The 18480-nt window shown below is 45.2% G+C and overlaps 1 protein-coding gene across 8 annotated transcripts in view; it reads left to right on the top strand.

Annotated features, from left to right (window-relative positions):
• NCAM1 (neural cell adhesion molecule 1) overlaps positions 1–18480 on the top strand; it is a 357436-nt gene that overhangs the window by 200441 nt on the left and 138515 nt on the right. The window contains exon 1 of one of the 8 annotated variants that reach the window (XM_081544729.1): positions 4880–5083. The exons of the other annotated variants lie outside the window; for them this stretch is intronic. The gene's annotated coding sequence lies outside the window, so the exon portion shown is untranslated. Of the gene's footprint in view, positions 1–4879; positions 5084–18480 lie in introns of those variants that run through there. 8 annotated transcript variants of the gene reach the window in all.

Raw genomic sequence — 18480 nt, forward strand, 5'->3', positions numbered from 1 at the left:
CCATTACAGTTCATTTTTCTCATAATTGCATTCTCAGCAGATGCCATTGACAAATTATCGAGCTTCTCCTGTCTCCCTGACATTCTTATGTAGTTTTGAAATGTGTTTTAGATTAAAATTTCTCTCATAAAAGGCAGCACTGTTACTTTTTCAATAAGAATCTGCTCAACCACCCAACCACCCTCCACCGCCCCGGAAAACACAGTGCAGATTCACTCACAACTCAGAGAATAAACAGGTTCATGGGGGAAAGCATCATCTGCCTTTCAGGGTGCACTTAGGCAGACCTGCCCCCCGAGTGCACGGGTCCCGGGATACTCACCCTAGTTACTCACAAGTGTGCCTTCGTCCAGAGCAACCAGACAGATCTGGATACAAGGGACACGGCCAGACTTAAACCTCTTCTGGAAGAGAAGTCTTCCTCCTGTGGGCTGTCTGTGCCTCCCTGCTGTCTCCCCCAGTGAGACCCCATGCCTACTGGATGCCTGCTAAGTATGTTTTTACCACTGTTGAACTCAAAGGAGGTGGTGACTTTTGCAGGTTTTGTGAACTCCAGATTGTCTCTATTCCATTACCGCTGATATGTTAGGCAGGACTGTGTTCCCCAAGCCTGAACCCCCTCATGAACCCACCTGAGTGCTTGTATATACACATTCCAAGGCTCCAGCCCCGAATCTCCAGGTATGCGGTTGAGGGATCATTTTTACAAAAGCTCCTCGGGTAATTCTGTTAATTGTGTGTGTGCTCAGTTGCTTCAGTCGTGTCCGACTCTTTGCGACCCCATGGATTGTAGCCTGCCAGTCTTCTCTCTCCATAAGATTCTCCAGACAAGAATACTGGAGTGGGTTGCCATGCCCTCCTCCAGGGGATCTTCCCAACCCAGGGATCGAACCCATGTCTACTGCATCTCCTGCACTGCAGTCAGATTCTTTACCACTGAACCACCAGGGATGCCCAATTGTGTTACTAAGTAAGTACAGTTCTCCCGCCTCAGAACAGCAAATGGAATCTGTGGTAAACAAGGACTTGCCGGGCTGTAGCAGAACCACCGTGTCCACTTGTTTGCCAAGAGGGAGCTGTGAGGTGCGTGCGTGGAAAAGCGCTCCATCTCATTTCCTCCAAGAGCCGCTTAGACTGAAGCCGTATAGCTCCTGGTCTAATTGCTCCTATGAAAGAAGGGACTGTAGACTATAATGGAAGAATAAATGCATGTCTTTTTCGTCAGAAATTGTCTTTTAGGGATAGCATTTTAAAATTTCCGTTGCCTTTAGCAAAATTGGTTGTAGTTGAGTAGTGATGGGAAGATAAAAATAAAAAATATTAACATTAAGAGCTGCAAGGCATTGAATGCAGTAATTGAATCTCCACCCAAAGGAAAAGTAATTATAATAGACAAAAGTACATGGTTGGTGCCACTGGGCAAAACTAAGCCAGTGATCAGAAGCAGCAGTCTTCATATTGTAAAGAGAAAGATACAGGTAGGTAGGTCCCAGTTTAAAGATGGGTTACACTTCAACAAGCCATTGTGGATTCTTGAGGACTTTGTTGTTGTTCAGTCGTTAAGTTGCGTCTGACGCTTTGCAACCCCATGGACTGCGGCACACTCCAGAGCACACTAGGGTGCCCCGTCCTCCACTGTCTCCTGGAATTCGCTCCGATTCCATGTCCTTTGAGTCAGTGATGCTATCTAACCACTTCATCCTCTGCTGCCCCCTTCTCCTTTTGCCTTCAACATCTTTAACCTTAGATACCAGGTCATGTCAGGGCTTCCCAGGTGGTGCTCGTGGTAAAGAATCCTTCCACCGATGGAGGTAGATGTAAGAGACTTGGGTTCAATCCCTGGGTTAGGAAGATCCCCTGGAGGAGGGCATGGAAAACTGCTCCAGTATTCTTGCCTGGAGAATCCCATGGCTAGAGGAGCCTGGCAAACTACAATGCAAAGAGTTGCGTGGAGTCAGACACAACTGAAGCAGCCTAGCACACACACGCACCGGGTCATGTCACCCTTGCAGGGGGCTCCTGTATCACAGAGGACGGGGTGGGGTGAGGGTGCCGAGCGTGTTGGGCATGGCTGAGCCATCTCTTCTCCTAGGTGCCACCTGAGGCATGGCCACTCACTTCCTGGCACTGAGATGCGGACCCCGTCACTATCCTGTGCATTTCTTTGGCTGGCGTCTCCTCCATGACTTAAACCACGCACCATTCACCCCCGAGTTTTGGCAGCCACAGTTAGAATCTGAGAATCTGAGATTCCCACGAATCTTCCAATAGACTCTGAGTCCCACGGCATTGCCCATTTTTTCAGTAACTGTTCGTTGCCCAGGTCGTGTGTGCAGGGACAGAGCAGGTGTAACAGAAAGGTGTGGACCCAACAGACTGAACTTTGTGTCTCAGGTCTGTTACTTACTGGCTCTGTGAGCTGGGGCAAGCGACTTCAGATCTCCACGCCTCAATTTGCTCTTCCGTGAAATGGGAATGCAAGCACCCCATGAGTTATCAGCCAGTGAGACAAGGCTTCTGATGGTCTCTTCTGATTCTTCTCCAGGAGCTTTGGCTGCAGGAGTCAGCAATAAACAATCCTTTCCCATAGAGAAGGAATTGTGTAAAAACGGAAGTCAAAGTGCAGACCCCAGGATGGAAATAGACATGAAGACTTACTTTTGTCACTTTCACCACCGTGCCCTTTAACCTCTGCCCTCTGCAGAGGGCCTATCCCGCTCCTTTTGGACATCTTTATTCTTAGAGATGATTTGCTCATATCTCTGCAGCCTGGCCTCACCAGCAGAAAATTGGCTTTATTGCCCACGTTTTATTAGGCTTCCCTTTATCAGGGTCGGCACAAGACCCCAAAGAGAAAGGTGGAAAGAGGTAAAAGTAGCTGCCACGTGTGTGTGATATGGTGAGAGGTTCAGGGTTTATATTCGAGGGCAGCATGTATTGCTGACATTCTTCAGCCAGCAGTTGGGGAGTTAATAAAGTCAGTGCTTTCTCTGTGTGTGTATGTCTCTGTGTGTGCCTGTGTATGTCTGTGCGTGTACGTGCGTGCTCACACACACTCTGCAACGCACACACACAATTTATTAAAAATCAAACCCCGGGGAGATTATGTACAGCATTAAGGAGGGCAGAATTATTAAACCAGTCCTCTGTCTGGGAGCCACATGGTTCAAGCCTTTTGTCTTTTCATTAGACTGAGTCTCTCAGGGGGACCCCTGTCGCCCAATGTCAGCTTTCCCCTCTTAGTTCTGTGGGATATAGGCCTTCTCGTTTTCCCAAGAGGACTCTTTGTGTCTGACAGATGAAGATACTTTCAATAAAAAATCTATTCTTAGCTTGGTCACATAGGGCCAAGTTTTGCTTCTGAAAATTAAACTGTTGTCCTGGCAGATGGGTTCCTCCGTCATTTTTCGTGCACTTGAAACCAGCTCCGTACATCTCTGCTGGCTTGGTCTTCACTCTGATGAGATTCTTCTTTGGTTTGTTTCCCGGGCAGGCTGCAGACAAGGATCTGTATTTTTTATGCCAGCTACAGTGACCAAGACGGATGAGCATCAATCATTTGTTCTCCGAAATGCCCACTTGGTCACAGCTGTGCGACGAACAGACGAACAAGGCCAAGTCCTGGTCCTTTCATCTAGTGATTAAATATAGTGCATTCTGGAGGAAGTCCTGAGAGCCAGTTTTCCCCCCGCTCCGTGCCATGAGAGGACAGAATGTAAAATAAATACCTGCCCAGAGATTCCTAGGAGAGAAGCAGGAATTTGAGTTTCAAGCTTCCTTGTGAGGTGGTACAATATCGTGGGCGTCCTGAATAAAGATGTGTTAAGCAGTAGCACAGTCTTCTGCCTCCGAGGTTCTTTTCAGCCTCTTGCTAGCTGAGTAAATAGGCCAGTGATTTAGCATGTGGCTCTTGTAGCTTCAGGTTCTGTCATCTTATTCTGTGCATTTTATATAAGGCATTCATTCTGCTTATTAAATATTACTGCCATATTTTTAATGGCATTGATAGCTCTAATGGCCCTCTGGACACAGAGTGACCGAGGGTCACCTTCCTGTTACAACATACTAATTTAAATAAGCAGATAGCCATGTGAAACATAAGCTTAACCCACTGCATCTTCTGAGTTCCCAGCATCTTGGGGCTTATTTATTTATTTGACTGTGTCAGGTCTTAGTTGCTGCATGCAGGATTTTTAGTTGCGGTGTGCAGACTCTTAGTTGCGGCTTGTGGGAGCTAGTTCCCTGCCTAGGAATCAAACCCAGGCCCCCTGAATTGGGAGCACTGAGTCTTAGCCACTGTACCACCAGGGAAGTCTCGCAGCATTTTGGGTTTGACACTGAGACCCTTACTGATTTGTAGCCAGGCTCTGTATTTTCATTGGTGAACAGGCTGGGGGGCTCCTAGTTATTGTCCTCAGCGAGTCGGAAGAAACTGAAATGTTTTGTGTGGGGCTAATGGATATTTTAAAGAACAAGGTGATTGTTTGCTATTCATTTCTGTACTTACAAACTTGGAGTCGTTTTCATTCATTTGACAAATATTACGCATCCACTCTGTGCCTAGCATTGTGTGAGGCACTGGGGTACAATAGTGAACAAAACAGAGAAAATTTCTGCCTTTGTCAAGCTTAGTAAACACATTAGAATCAATGAAAAGTAATTTATTCAGTTTGAAGTAATATATGTTATGGGGAAATCGCACAGACCTGCTGAAATTGGGAGTTCTAGGGAATAATGATATTGGCAAATTAATATGTTTGAAAAGCACATTGGATACAAGTAATAGGCTGAATTCTGCCCAGTGATGAGGCTGTACACCTTTGTGACATCATTTGTGCTATTGCTTGTTATGCTAGTTAACCTCTTATGCTTATGTCCTGCTTCTGTGAGTACTTTGTGAGCAACTTGAAGACAGAGACTATAAATCATGAGTCCTGGCTTCCCCTCCAGCCCCAATTCCAGCGTCATACACATTACAGATGTTCCAGACATGTGTATTAAGTGAATAGATATGTCTCCAGCAGCAAGAAACGAACGTGGTCATGGGTGTGACTGCTTCAGGCTGTACGGAGTGTATTACGAGGTGTGTGTGTGTGTTTCCTAAGGTGGAGGGAGGTATCGCTGTGTCCCTTTGCTGAACAATTCCTAGTAATTGTCTCCTCACAGTGCAGCATGGATTATGAGGAAATCTACTAAAGACCTTTTCTTAATTTCCTCCTCTGGAAAGTTTGCTTCCTTAGTGTAAAGGTCACAGGAGGGATGCTCAGTAAAGGCTTGACCCCAAACCAACTGGGAGCAGCTGTCTCCCTGTTCATATTTAGCTCTGAAGACATCAGACCTTGTGGTCTGATCCAAGACATTCCAGTTACTAGCAGGAAGTTTGTTTTTTTTTTTAATGGGCCTTCTAAATTAATTGCAAGCCCAGTTGCCTTTTCCATGGTAGGTAGGCCAAGCCAAACAGCCTAATGATGTCGTGGGGGTGAGCCCTGTCAGTCAGTTGTCCTTCTTTCCATGCTTTCAGTCCTTCTGAGCTGCACGCGGGGTCCACAAAGCCACCTGCTCTGCCCTGTCATGGGCAGTCAGCTGTGCCCATCACTGGGCATCTAGGGCATCTGCTTCAAGGGCATTACCCAGAGATTCATTGATTGAGGAGGAGCACATGTTCAGATTGGCTCAAGGGAAAAGGAGGGATTTGTTGGAAGCAGGCAGGGGCATCTAAGAGAAGCTAAGATCTGGTGCTTAGTCCCTCACCAGGGATGAGAACAGGTGAATTAGTTAAGGGGAACGTGGGCCTCTGTGGCAGGTAAACCCCCAGACCTCAGTGGCTCACGCAGCAGAAGTTTCTCTTGCTTGTAAAGGGGGAGGCTGTGCTCCACAGAGTCCTTCAAGGCCCCAGGGGGGCCGAGCTCTGCTGTCTTTACCCAGGACATCACCATCATGCCCGCAGACCAAGGAAGAGAGAGGGGCGAGTTGAGCTGGCTGTTTTGTGGGCCATTGGCCTGGACGAAGCCGCACGGCCACGGCTTACTTCAAGGGAGACCGGGGATGCGGTTCAGCTGTGCGCCCAGGAGGAAGGGAAGTGGGTTTGGAGAATAGTTAGTCATCTCTGCCCCAACCAGGAGCTCTAGATCCCTCTGGATCCAGATTAACTACATCCTTTGCCCTGACTGAAAGCTGTGTATCCTTCTGTGCTGGATACTGATAGGATGAAAGGGGGACGCGTCATGCTTTTAGTGAGAAACTGTTTCAACTTGCTGCCATGTGGACGCTGTTTCAACTTGCTGGACCAGGCATTGGGCTGATATTCAGCCAGGCCCACCATTCCCGCCCGCTGCCAGGGCTAAAAAAGTCGCCTGAGTTGTAAGCATATTCTGTGCAAGGCTCACCTCATGCAGCTAACAATAGGCCTTGAAATAATGTCTGTAAGCTGTGTAAGAAAAGACAGTGCTCCCAGGAGACTCTGACCTAAATTTTGAGCTGGGCTGTGAGAATTTGCCTTTTATAACAAGAAAAGACAGGTCCCCCCACATCGCATCTATTTAGTCTATCTCAGCTCCAGGGATTGCGCGTCCCTTCGGGGCTGGGGAGGGCCCTCACCCTCCCTTTCTCTGCTTCATGGTTTCTGCATTGTGCTTTCTTCAGGACGTCGGTATCAACACAACTTCCTTCTCCTAAGTTTGGCCACACAGCTCTGACGTGGGTGTGCATGGGTTTGGGATCCAGCATATTAGGAAGACAGAGGGAGAGAGGGAGAGAGAGAGAGAGAGAGAGAGAGTGTGTGTGTGTGTGTGTGTGTGTGTCTTGGAACTTGCAGGGTGTGAGCACCACTGTCCACTTGTCCTGCCCTGTATCTCTGACAGCACAGCTGTTACAAGGATGGGAGAGGGGGTGGCCTGACCCCGCCCGAAGAGGGCTGTCCTGCACCTTCCAGGAGTACAAAACGCTGTTCTGACACCTAAGGCCTGTTACACGGCGGCCACACATCCTGCCCTATGCTCTCACAGGGCACTTCTCATAGGTGTTGGAGACACCAGTAATTGGTGCCCATGTGTCGGATGTAGGTGCTAGGAGTGGAATTCTTCCCTTTGGTTCAGGAAAAGGGGGTGCAAGGAGAGAAATCTGTACCCAGAGAGCCCGTTGTTCTGCCCTGTTGAAGGAAAATGATGTTTTTAGTAACAGAGTCAATCGCTAGGAAAAGACAAGCTCTGGGAGGAAGGTCTGCAGTCGATGCCGGAGAGCTCGTCTTTGTTCTTGGTGCCAGAAGCACCAGGCTTCTAATTATGGTGAAAGGAGAGGTTGCTGTGATGAAGCATGTCACTGTGTTTCAAAATATCTCCACATTGTGCTCTTGCTGCGTTCCTCACGCGATAGATGCTACTCAGGAGTGTACTTTGTCCTTCTTTCCAAGGACGTAAACTAACAGTTTTCTCCTCCCTTTTCTTTATTGCTCTCTGCTTTCTAACCTGGTGATCGGCTGCGGTGTCCCACCCGTTGCCGTGAAATTCCTTCATCTCTTCCTCATCCACACCAAAAGGTAAGGAACTGCAAATGGTATTAATTTGCTGGAAGCAGCACCAACTCATAGAGCAAAGAAAGAAAGAGTTGCATTTTGATCACTGGGAATTTTTTTAAGAGAAAAAGAGATTGGCTGTGGGGCCCCCAATTCTAGTATCACAACTGGCTGATGGATTTCCTCTCTCCCGTGGCTGGCATGAAACAGGGCACAGGTGTGTGTGTGGGGGGGGGGGTGTCTTTGTATTATGAATTTTTACCATCAGCTCACAGTGATCAGTTAAGTTTTATAAAGACTGAAATATTACATGAAAGGAGATGAGAGGAGTGTTAATATCGCTCTGTCTCGATTGTCACTGAAGCACGATTAGTCCAATCAGTAATGAGTCCGGTTTGGGGTTTTATTATCCCTGTAACATGATAGGATAGACACCATTTGGATTCTCTGCCCAGTAGGAAAACTTTTGTTTTGTAACTGCTGAACGCACACATGCACACTAGCCATATTTTTTTTTGCATTTGTTATTGTGGTAAAAAACACATAACATTTTTCATCTTAATTATTTTTAAGTGTGCAGATCAGTAGTGTTTAAACATATTCACATGGTTGTTTAAAAGATCTACAGAGCTTTCTCATCTTGCAAAACTGAAACTCTTTACCAATTCCCCTCTTCTCCTTCTCCCCCACCCCTGGTAACCACCATTCTACTACCTGTTTCTATGAATTGGACTGCGTTAGATACCTCAGGTAGGTGGTAGCATCATATATGTCCATCCATGACTGACTTAGTTCGCTTAATATAATGTCCTCAAGGGTCATCCATGTTGGAGAAGGTGACAGGATTTCCTTCCTTTTTAAGGCTGAATAGTACTCCATTGTAAGTGTACGTACTCCATTTTGCTTATCCATTTAGCCGACCGTGGACAGTCGGATTTTTTCACATCTTTGTTCTTGTAAATAGTGCTACTGTGAACATGGGTACACCACCTTTCTTGATTGGATGAATTCTGCCATGTGCATTCCCAAACTGAGTTAGCACTGTCTCTTGTGTTGTAAAGTCTTCAACACGGTGAGCCCTGAAGCCTAGTGTCTCCAGGTACTGAACATCCATTGAGGCTTAGTAACTGGCAGACAGTCATCCCTCGTCCTGTCACCCAGCACATCATTTTCTCCCCTGCTTCCCTTTCCTATACATTTTAGGCAGAGGCTGTGGAATCCCGTGGTCCCCCATACTACCTATTAATTACCCTCACTCTGGGATGGTTGTCTTTTCTGGATAATAGGCATCATCTCTTGTAAATGATGTGAGCTGAGAGTTCGTTATCAAGTCAGATCTCCTTGTGTCATGAGTGGAAGAAGCTTGTCCTGTTGCAGTAATCCATACGAAGGGAAGAGAGCACTGTGTAGATCTTAAGTGGCTGACGGTTTCCATTTTGCCTTCCCCATTCCCTCCGGGCACGTTGGATCAGGCTATGACACGTGTTACCAGAGCTTGGTTTATCCAGGAGGACTGTGGGCACCAGAACTTGTCCCCATCATGGGCCTGAATTCCTGATGGAAAAAAAAGGACTGTTTTCCAAAAGTTCTCTTGGTGCCCGTGAGTTTGTGAGAACAGTGAAAAGGGTGGGATTTAAGGATTTATTTGGTGGGGGCAATTCTGTGATATTGTCAACCAATGTGGTTTAACCACAGTCCCAGAGCTCTACTAGGACAGCGGCTACAAGGAGAGAAGCAATTCACTTGTGGAAAGGCAGGTTGAGAAAAAAATAATCATTTTCTGATTTTTTAAAAACAAATATCGTGTTTGTAAGAAAACATCAAAAACATGCTTAAAGGGATACTTTCAATGTGATTTTCATGGCCTGTTTTGGCCATTTCATTATTTGAGAAGGCAGGTGGCTGGAAAGAATTAAACAGCACTGTTAGCAGTTGTAAGGGTACATCGTAGAATCAGTTCTTGAAGCAGAAAACAAACTTGGCCAGTGGGGTGTACAGAGAGTGGACATGAGAGATGTAGTGTGTTGGAGCCATGAGGGGCTCCAGAGCAAAGTGAAGAAAATGCTTGGCTTCATCAAACTTGGGTGTGTGACTTACAGATACATAGAAAAGACTTGTGGTTGCTAAGGGGGAAGGAATGAGGAGGGATGGCATTAGCAAATGCAAACTATTATATATAGATTGCATAATAAGGTCCTACTCTATAGCACAGGAAACTATATTCAATATCCTGTGATAAACCATAATGGAATAGAATATAAAAAAGAATACACACACACACATACATATAACTAAATCCCTTTGCTGTATAGCAGAAACTAACACAATACTGTAAATCAACTATGTGCGCTTAGATGCTTAGTCGTGTCTGACTCTTTGTGACCCTTTGGACTGTATCCCACCAAGCTCCTCTGTCCATGGGATTTTTCAGGCAAGAATACTAGAGTGAGTTGCCATTTCCTCCTCCAGGGGATTTTCCTGACCCCGGAATCAAACCCATGTCTTGTGTGTGTCCTGTACTGCAGGCAGATTCTTTAACGGCTGAGCCACAGGAAAGCCTTAAATCAACTATATATCCATTAAAAAAAAAAAAAAAGACTGAGTGTGTGCCCTGGGCAGGCAGACATCCTGCCTCCTTATCCTGGATGTTTCATGTCATTGGCACTTTGAGCCTTTGAGAGCAATGTGGGAACTATTTTCTTTACCAAATACTTTGTTGATGCTCCTCTGTGCTCTTCTTGGGAAATCAAGGATGAGCAGGACTATGCAAAGTGCCAGGTCCACCTGCTGTGTCATGGAGGCAAAGCCAGATAATACATACAGGGCAATTTAACCATCAGCATGTTTAATGGGAACCCCAGGCCTAGCTGTTTCTTGATGATCGGTGACGAGGAGATTTGAAAGCAGGTTTCCTCACTTATTGTACAGGTCGGCTTGTTGTTGTTCAGTGGCTAAGTTGTGTCTGACTCTGTGACCCCATGGACTACAGCGCTCAGGCTTCCCTGTCCTTCACTATCTCCCAGAGTTTGCTCCTTTCATATCCGTTGAGTCAGTGATGTTATCTAACCACCTCATCCTCTACCACCCCCTTCTCCTCTTGCCCTCAATCTTTTCCAGCATCAGGGTCCTTTTTTCAGTGAATCGGCTCTTCCTTTTAGGTGGCCAAAGTATTGGAGCTTCAGCTTCAGCATCAGTCCTTCCAATGAATATTCAGGGTTGATCTCCTTTAGGATTGACTGGTTTGATCTCCTTGCTGTCCAGGAGACTCTCAAAAGAGTCTTCTCCAGCACCACAGTTTGAAAACATCAATTCTTTGGCACTCAGCTTTCTTTATGGTCCAACTCTCACATCTGTACATAACTACTGGAAAAGCCATAGCTTTGACTATATAGACGTTTGTTGGCAAAGTGATGTCTCTGCTTTTTAATACACTGTCTAGGTTTGTCATAGCTTTTCTTCCAAGGAGCAAGCATCTTTTAAATTCATGGCTGCAATCACTGTCTGCAGTGATTTTGGAGCTAAGAAAATAAAGTCTGTCACTGTTTGCATTATTATCCCATTTATTTGCCATGAAGTGATGGGACCAGATACCATGATCTTAGTTTTTTGAATGTTGAGTTTTAAGCCAGCTTTTTTACCCTCCTCTTTCACCTTCCTCAAGAGGCTCTTTAGTTCCTCTTCTCTTTATGCCATTAGGGTGGTATCATCTGCATATCTGAAGTTATTGATATTTCTCTTGACAATCTTGATTCTAGCTTGTGTTTCATCCATCCAGGCATATCACATGATGTACTCTGCATATAAGTCAAATAAGCAGGGTGACAATATACAGCCTTGATATACTCCTTTCTCAGTTTTGAACCAGTCTGTGTTCCATGTCTAATTTTAACCATTGCTTCCAGTCCTGCATACAGGTTTCTCAGGAGACAGGTAAAGTGGTCTGGTATTCCCATCTCTTTAAGAATTTTCCACATTTTTTTGTTATCCACACGGTTAAAGGCTTTAGCTTAGTCAATGAGGCAGAAGTAGATTTTATTTTTTGAATTCCCTTTCTTTTTCTATGATCATCCAGCGGATGCTGGCAATTTGATCTCTGGTTCCTCTGCCTCTACTAAACCCAACTTGAACACCTGGAAGTTCTGAGGAGGACCTTTTTGTCCAAAAATTAACATAGTTGATAGAACACAATAAGTCTCACTTGTGGTTTTATTTACTTTTATATTAATTTAGAGGTAAGCGATGTTCTAGAGTGGACACTTCACTTAATCAGGATTTTAATTTTAATGCAGTTTAGATTGAAATAATGGAGAAGGCAATGGCAACCCACTCCAGTACTCTTGCCTGGACAATCCCATGGATGGAGGAGCCTGGTAGGCTGCAGTCCTTTGGGTCGCTAAGAGTCAGACACGACTGAGTGACTTCACTTTCCCCTTTCACTTTCATGCATTGGAGAAGGAAATGGCAACCCACTCCAGTGTTCTTGCCTGGAGAATCCCAGGGATGGGGGAGCCTAGTGGGCTGCCGTCTATGGGGTCACACAGAGTCGGACACGACTGAAGCGACACAGCAGCAGCAGCAGCATATTGAAATAAACCGTAATACATAGTAGCAATGATAGGAACAGGGCTGATAAGATGGAGATGGTTTTAGACATTAGATCATTTTGGTCGTCACAGCAAATATGCAGCTAGAAGAAACGCACAGCTGGAGAACTGGGTTTTAGGTTTCTGCCATAGATGAGACCTGGACATTATTAGTGTTAGGAATTATAAATTAGTACTATTAGGAACACGTGTGTGGGATAGGGGACTATCCCTTGGAGAAAATGTACAGGCATGGCTGAAGCATAGAAACCAGAAGTGAGGGGAGAAAAAAAGAGTCAGGATGAGCAGAGAAGGGGCACCACACCTGGAACACAGACAGAGAACTTTCCAGGGGAGGGTTGAGATCATCTGAGGAACAGGGCTCCACCTGGTACACATTAGCATCACCCGAGGGGCTTATTTTTTCCTAAGAGTTTGTTTTTTAGAGCAGATTTAGGTTTATAGCAAAACTTAGGGGAATACAGACATTTCCCATATCAAACCCAGAATGCTTTTAGAAAATGCACCAGTGACTGGGCCCCATCCCACAGCAGTTAAATCTGAATGTGTACAGTAGGACCCAGTTCAGACACTGTATTTTTTAAAAATCTTCAGTAATGATCCTTATGTCCAGAGGTGTTGGGAACTACTGATCAAGAGGGAAGGAAAGAGCAGTGCTGAGGAATTTGTCAAGAGGCGGGTGCTTAGTGGACTCAGAATGCTGTTGTCAGTAGAACTGTGAAGCTAGAAGGAGGCCAGCCTTGGAAGGTTAAGAGAGGAGTGAATAAAAATGCAGCATGCCTATGCATGGGAGTGCAGAGTCAAGGAATTTGGCAGGAAATGGGAGGTGAGAGATGAATAAATGAGAGGAATAATAGCAGGTCAGATAAAGGGTTTGCTTTTGTTTTTAAAAGAAAAAAAGTGTCAGAAAAGCTGCTCAGTAGAGAGAGGCTAAGTGTAGGAAGAAAGAGGAGCAGCAGTGGGCTGGGGTGTGTGATGTGTGTGGGCTCGTGGGGAAGGCAGGCTGGAGAGGATCTTCCTTGCTTAGTAAAGAGTGAAGGTGGGATGCTCGGCAGGTGAGGGGTCCACACACCAGAGGGTTGGCCTTGTCTGTGGTACCGGCGACCAGCCTCTTCCCAAAATCCCAGCTGGGAATTCGGAAGAAGCTGGGAGGATAAGCAGATGGGAAACAGCCTGGCCCAGTTCCTGTGGGTCTGGGTGAGGAAGACCACGAGGCACACGAAAAGTGATTGATGTGCAACTGCTGTGCTTCCTGAGTTGGCCGGGTCTGTAACGGACCAGAGTTGCAGGGATGTGTCTTCCGTCCTCACCATCTGCAGTCCAGGCTTGGGAATGGACAGGACGCATGGTGGGGATGTGCCGGGGCTGGGAGCCGACTTGAGAGGCTTGGGAGAATGGCAGGGCAGGAGGCTGGGCTACGGGAGAGAGCGGTTTCCAAATCGTTGATCCCATCTCAGACGAGAGGATGGAGGCCGGTGTAGACAAAAGAGGGTTAACAGACCTTAAGGAGTTGAATGGCTGCAAGGCTCCTGGGGATCCAGGCATGAGCGCCAAGGGACATGGAAAGAGGATGCCTGGGAAGGCCTGGGCTGAGGCTCCCTGCTTGTCCTGGGGAGAGTGAGAAAGTGGAGCGTGTACCCCAAGAGGGTCAAGTTTCAATTAAGGTCAAGAAGAGAAGGAAAGCCTGAAAGTCAGATATGGAAAAAAAAGAAACTTAGTTGTCCCCAAGCAGAGCATAACAGAAGGAGGTTGTTGATGCAGATAAACCTTTCTTTTTAAGAAAAAGTGTGTGGGTTTTGCGGGGGGTCAGTGGTGATGGTTTCTTTCCCCTTTAAGACCAGCAAATCAAAGAATATTAGTAAAATGTAGAAATAGCTCAAATAACATGAATATTTTATGTTCACTGTGTTATCTCGAAACCCAGCTGTTTGCTGACCATTAAAGAAGACAGTTATAGACCTGGTAGTAAGTTATTTAAAATGGAAACTCTGAAAATATATCTGTTGAAAGATGTTTCATGGCTTGAATTCTCCATTTACGCTGTTGGCCTTTGCAGAAAGAAGGAAATAACATTATGTACAAATGTTGTTAATTACTCATTAATGTGACATTTTGATGGCATTAAGCAACAAATATTAATTTGAGGCTCAGCACTGTGATTGTTTCTGAGATGTTTGACATCTCCCAAAATATGAAACCTACATTTCAAAATTACTTTCTTCAAAGACCAATGATGGCAAAACTCATTATTAGAGCCTTCTGTACCTTAAATGCTTTAAATGAGACACTGCAATTTACAGAATTCATTACTGGGCTCAACTAATTAGAACTTTAAAGGAAATCACAGTGGGGAATTAGACATTTGAAACAGCATTTCCTTGAGCCGAAATGTTCTTCAGAATAAAGGTTGTTTTGCAGCAAATGAGACACTTGAATTTTACATTCGTATATAGACGCACACTCTGAAGTGTAGCATGTTTGACCAGCCGTGCTTGGAAATCATTCTTGTTCTCTGTTCAGACAAAAGGAAAAACAACAAAGGCAACGAGGGAGGGACAAGACAGAAATGCAAATTAGATGGCCAGAGTGTCCTCAGAAGCCAAACGAAAAAACACAGACGTATCTAATTAGTTTCCAAAGCCAGCTTTACCCTGGGAAAAAAAAAAAGAAAGAAATTTCTCATCTAAGAAAACAGCAGCGAGAGCCGTGTGAGTCCCAGGTGTATGGGTGATTACAGCAGAAAGCAGAAAAAGCCATTGCTGTTGGGCTCAGCTGCCTCTGTGCCACACAAATGTGTTTACAGAAAGAATATAAAATCAACCATGGATAACTCCCTGCCTTTCCCCAAATTGATTAATTTCTCGACGTGCTGGCACATTTTTACATGGGCTGGGAGCGAGTGTAAGAGATGAATGTGTAAATCAACAGCAGGTGGGAAGTTGAATGTGTCTGGCCCAGCTGCTGTTCTGTGCGTTTCCTATTCTGTTTGGTTATCTCAGTCCAGCATCTGTCGTGGCCCAGGACTCCAGGGCTTCTGTCATCCCAGGCCTGGGGAGCCACAGTGTCGCCTGATTCTCTCCTGACAGCTCCCCATCTCGGGATGGCAAACAGCAAGATGGCCTCCCCGTCTCTGCGAGCACGAACTGACAGAGACCTGAGCTGGGTATTTTCAGTCTTGCATTTTGATATTTCTCTTGGTAGAGACTGCGCCTTCCACTCCACCTTGAATTTGGATACTGTGTTATCTGGGCTCTTTCACAATACTTCCGCTTGATTATTGCACAAATGAAGAAACTCAGATGTGAATACGCTTTTCTTTGTATTTTAATCTTGGTGATGGGATGCAGTGATTTAACAATGACCTGCTTTTTTTGCCCTTTAGATTATGCTTGAAGGAACAATGTGTTTTTCACACACTCCGGAAATCACTGTGGAATTTAATCATCCAGGAGGCCCACATTTTTAGCATCTCCTAACACTGTAGGGTTTTGCAGTTCATTTTAGCCATTAGAGGTCATTTCAACTCTTCCAACATAGGGATCCTTCCTCTGCCACACTCATCACAGGTTTCCCAGGTGGCACGAGTGGTAAAGAATCCACCTGCCAGTGCAGGAGATGCAAGAGACATATGTTCGATCCCTGGGTCGGGAAGATCCCCCGGAATAGGAAGTGACAACCCACTCCAGTCTTGCCTGGGAAATCCCATGGACAGAGGAGCCTGGCAGGCTACAGTCCACAGGCTGCAGAGAGTTGGAAGGAACTGAGCACACACACATCACAGAGAGCCGCACAGCTTCCGTCATGAGGTTGGTGAGACTTACTGTGACACCCAGGAAAAACGACAACATTTGGGGCATTGTCCCAAGACTGCTTAGCCTGTCTTTCTTGGATAGTAGTGAGGGTTAGTGCTTCTCCAAGGCTTCCTGAAAAGACCAGCCAGACTGCCACCTACCCTAGGGACTTGCAAGGACAGTTCTTCTCATCCACATAAAGTGTCAATTATTAAGTGTCTTTTTAACATGGTCTACAGAACATGCTAACTGATGATTGCTACCGACAGGAAAACAGATATTTGATATTTATTTTAAAAGAGATGAGCAAACTTGTTTTAAAACCAACCTAGACAGCAATGGCACCCCACTCCAATACTCTTTTGCCTGGAAAATCCCATGGACGAAGGAGCCTGGCAGGCTTCAGTCCATGGGATCGCTAAGAGTCGGACACGACTGAGCGACTTCACTTTCACTCTTCCCTTTCATGCACTGGAGAAGGAAATGGCAACCCACTCCAGTGTTCTTGCCTGGAGAATCCCAGGGATGGCGGAGCCTGGTGGGCTGCCGTCTATGGGGTCGCACAGAGTCGGACACGACTGAAGCGACTTAGCAGCAGCAGCAGACAGCATACTAAAAAGCAGAGACATTGCTTTGCCAGCAAAGGTCCATCTATTCAAAGCTCTGGTTTTTCCAGTACTCATGTATGGATGTGAGAGTTGGACTGTAAAGAAAGCTGAGCACCAAAGAACTGATGCTTTTGAACTGTGGTGTTGAAGAAGACTCTTGAGAGTCCCTTGGACTGCAAGGAGATCCAACCAGTCCATCCTAAAGGAGATCAGTCCTGAATATTCATTGGAAGGACTGATACTGAAGCTGAAATCCAATACTTTGGCCACCTGATGCAAAGAACTGACTCACTAGAAAAGACCCTGATGCTGGGAAAGACTGAAGGCAGGAGGAGAAGGGGACGACAGAGGATGAGATGGTTAGATGGTGTCACCGACTCGAGGGACATGAGTTTGAGTAAGCTCTGGGAGTTGGTGATGGCCAGGGAAGCCTGGCATGCTGCAGCCCATGGGGTCGCAAAGAGTCAGACACGACTGAACTGAACTGAACTGAACATCGTAAAAGATAATGTTCGGTGCTGCTTCAGGGTATACTGTATAGTTTTTATATTCATAATTTGGGCAATGATTTCCTGCATTCATTTCCACATGAAGTTTTTTTTTTAAAAAAAAAAGAATCTAACTTATAATAAACTGGGATGGTTTAAGGAATGATTCTCTATTGTCCTGTCAAGTTGCAGAACATATCAAATAGCGACTCTGTGCTGTCATCACATTGATATGTGGCTGGATCTACTTTTTCTTCCCGTACATATATTTTCATGGCCCCTTATTAATTTTTTTCTTCCTTAAACCTTAGCTAAAATAATCTGAGGCTTTTTATACCACATTCATTTTTATATTTATTTGCAGTCTCTTGGGTAGAGAGAGATAAGACAAAGTATTATTGTTTACAAATCCCCAGCAGAATTGACTTCAAGAATCTTTCTGTATAGGGAACACATGTAAACCCATGGCTGATTCATGTCAATGTATGGCAAAAACCACTACAATATTGTAAAGTAATTAGCCCCCAACTAAAATAAATAAATTTATTTAAAAAAAAAAAAAAAAAGGATGAACCATAAAAAAAAAAAAAGATTGTCAGAAAATTTTTAAAAAAAGTTTAGAAAGAAAATCCTAGGTCATTTGGAAAAAAAAATCAGAATTGATGTGACTAGAGAATCTCACGCATAGAAATCTGGAGTGTTGAATTAAAAACTTGTAAGAGGCTCAGAGGTCTGTGCTAGTGATATTTTAATTTGCTGAGGAAAAGATTGTATGCAAATATAGCGTGTAGCATTTTAAAGTCAGAAATTCCTTAGAAATGAAACCTCTGCAGCCTTCTCATGCGCACCTCCAGTGATGAGGCGTTCCCTCCCGTGATAACAGACTTTTGTTGAACACCGATTGGACAGCAGGCACTGTCTCGGTTGATGGGTTACAATATTGAACAAGATGAAGACGAAGAAACAGGTCCTACTGGCATGGAGTTATATTTGAGTGGGCTGCTGACCGCATCCATTGGACTGTTAGATTAAACAAACTAAGCTGTTTAAATTTTGTTTGCTTCTTATCCAGATTCTGCACCCGTGTCTTCACAGGCTCAGAATTCAGAGCTAGAATTACTTCAGAGGGTTTTTAGTCCAGCCTCCTAGCAGGGCCTGTTGGAAGCTTGTATGTTTCTTGTAAAACTGAACAGGCTTCCATCTGTGGACCAACAGAATACAGTGAGGCTTGGATCCCTGTTTCTAAACCCTCGAGTTCCCCGGAGGAAGGCAACATGAGAATTGGTCCAGGCTTTTTCCAGCCACGCCCGCCGTTCCCTGGCACAAAGCTGACAGTCAGCTGCAAAGCCAAGTCTGGCTTAACGTGAACTGCTTTGTAGCAGGTCTCCTGCATTCTTACTTGTATATTGGGTGTTTTGACCGGAAATGTAGGACTTTTTTGCATTCGTCTCATTTATATATCATTCGTTAAAAATGGCC

This window comes from Giraffa tippelskirchi, chromosome 11 (assembly GCF_054371585.1).
Source record: "Giraffa tippelskirchi isolate mGirTip1 chromosome 11, T2T-mGirTip1v1.2.pri, whole genome shotgun sequence".
In the NCBI taxonomy this organism is placed as follows: domain Eukaryota; kingdom Metazoa; phylum Chordata; class Mammalia; order Artiodactyla; family Giraffidae; genus Giraffa; species Giraffa tippelskirchi.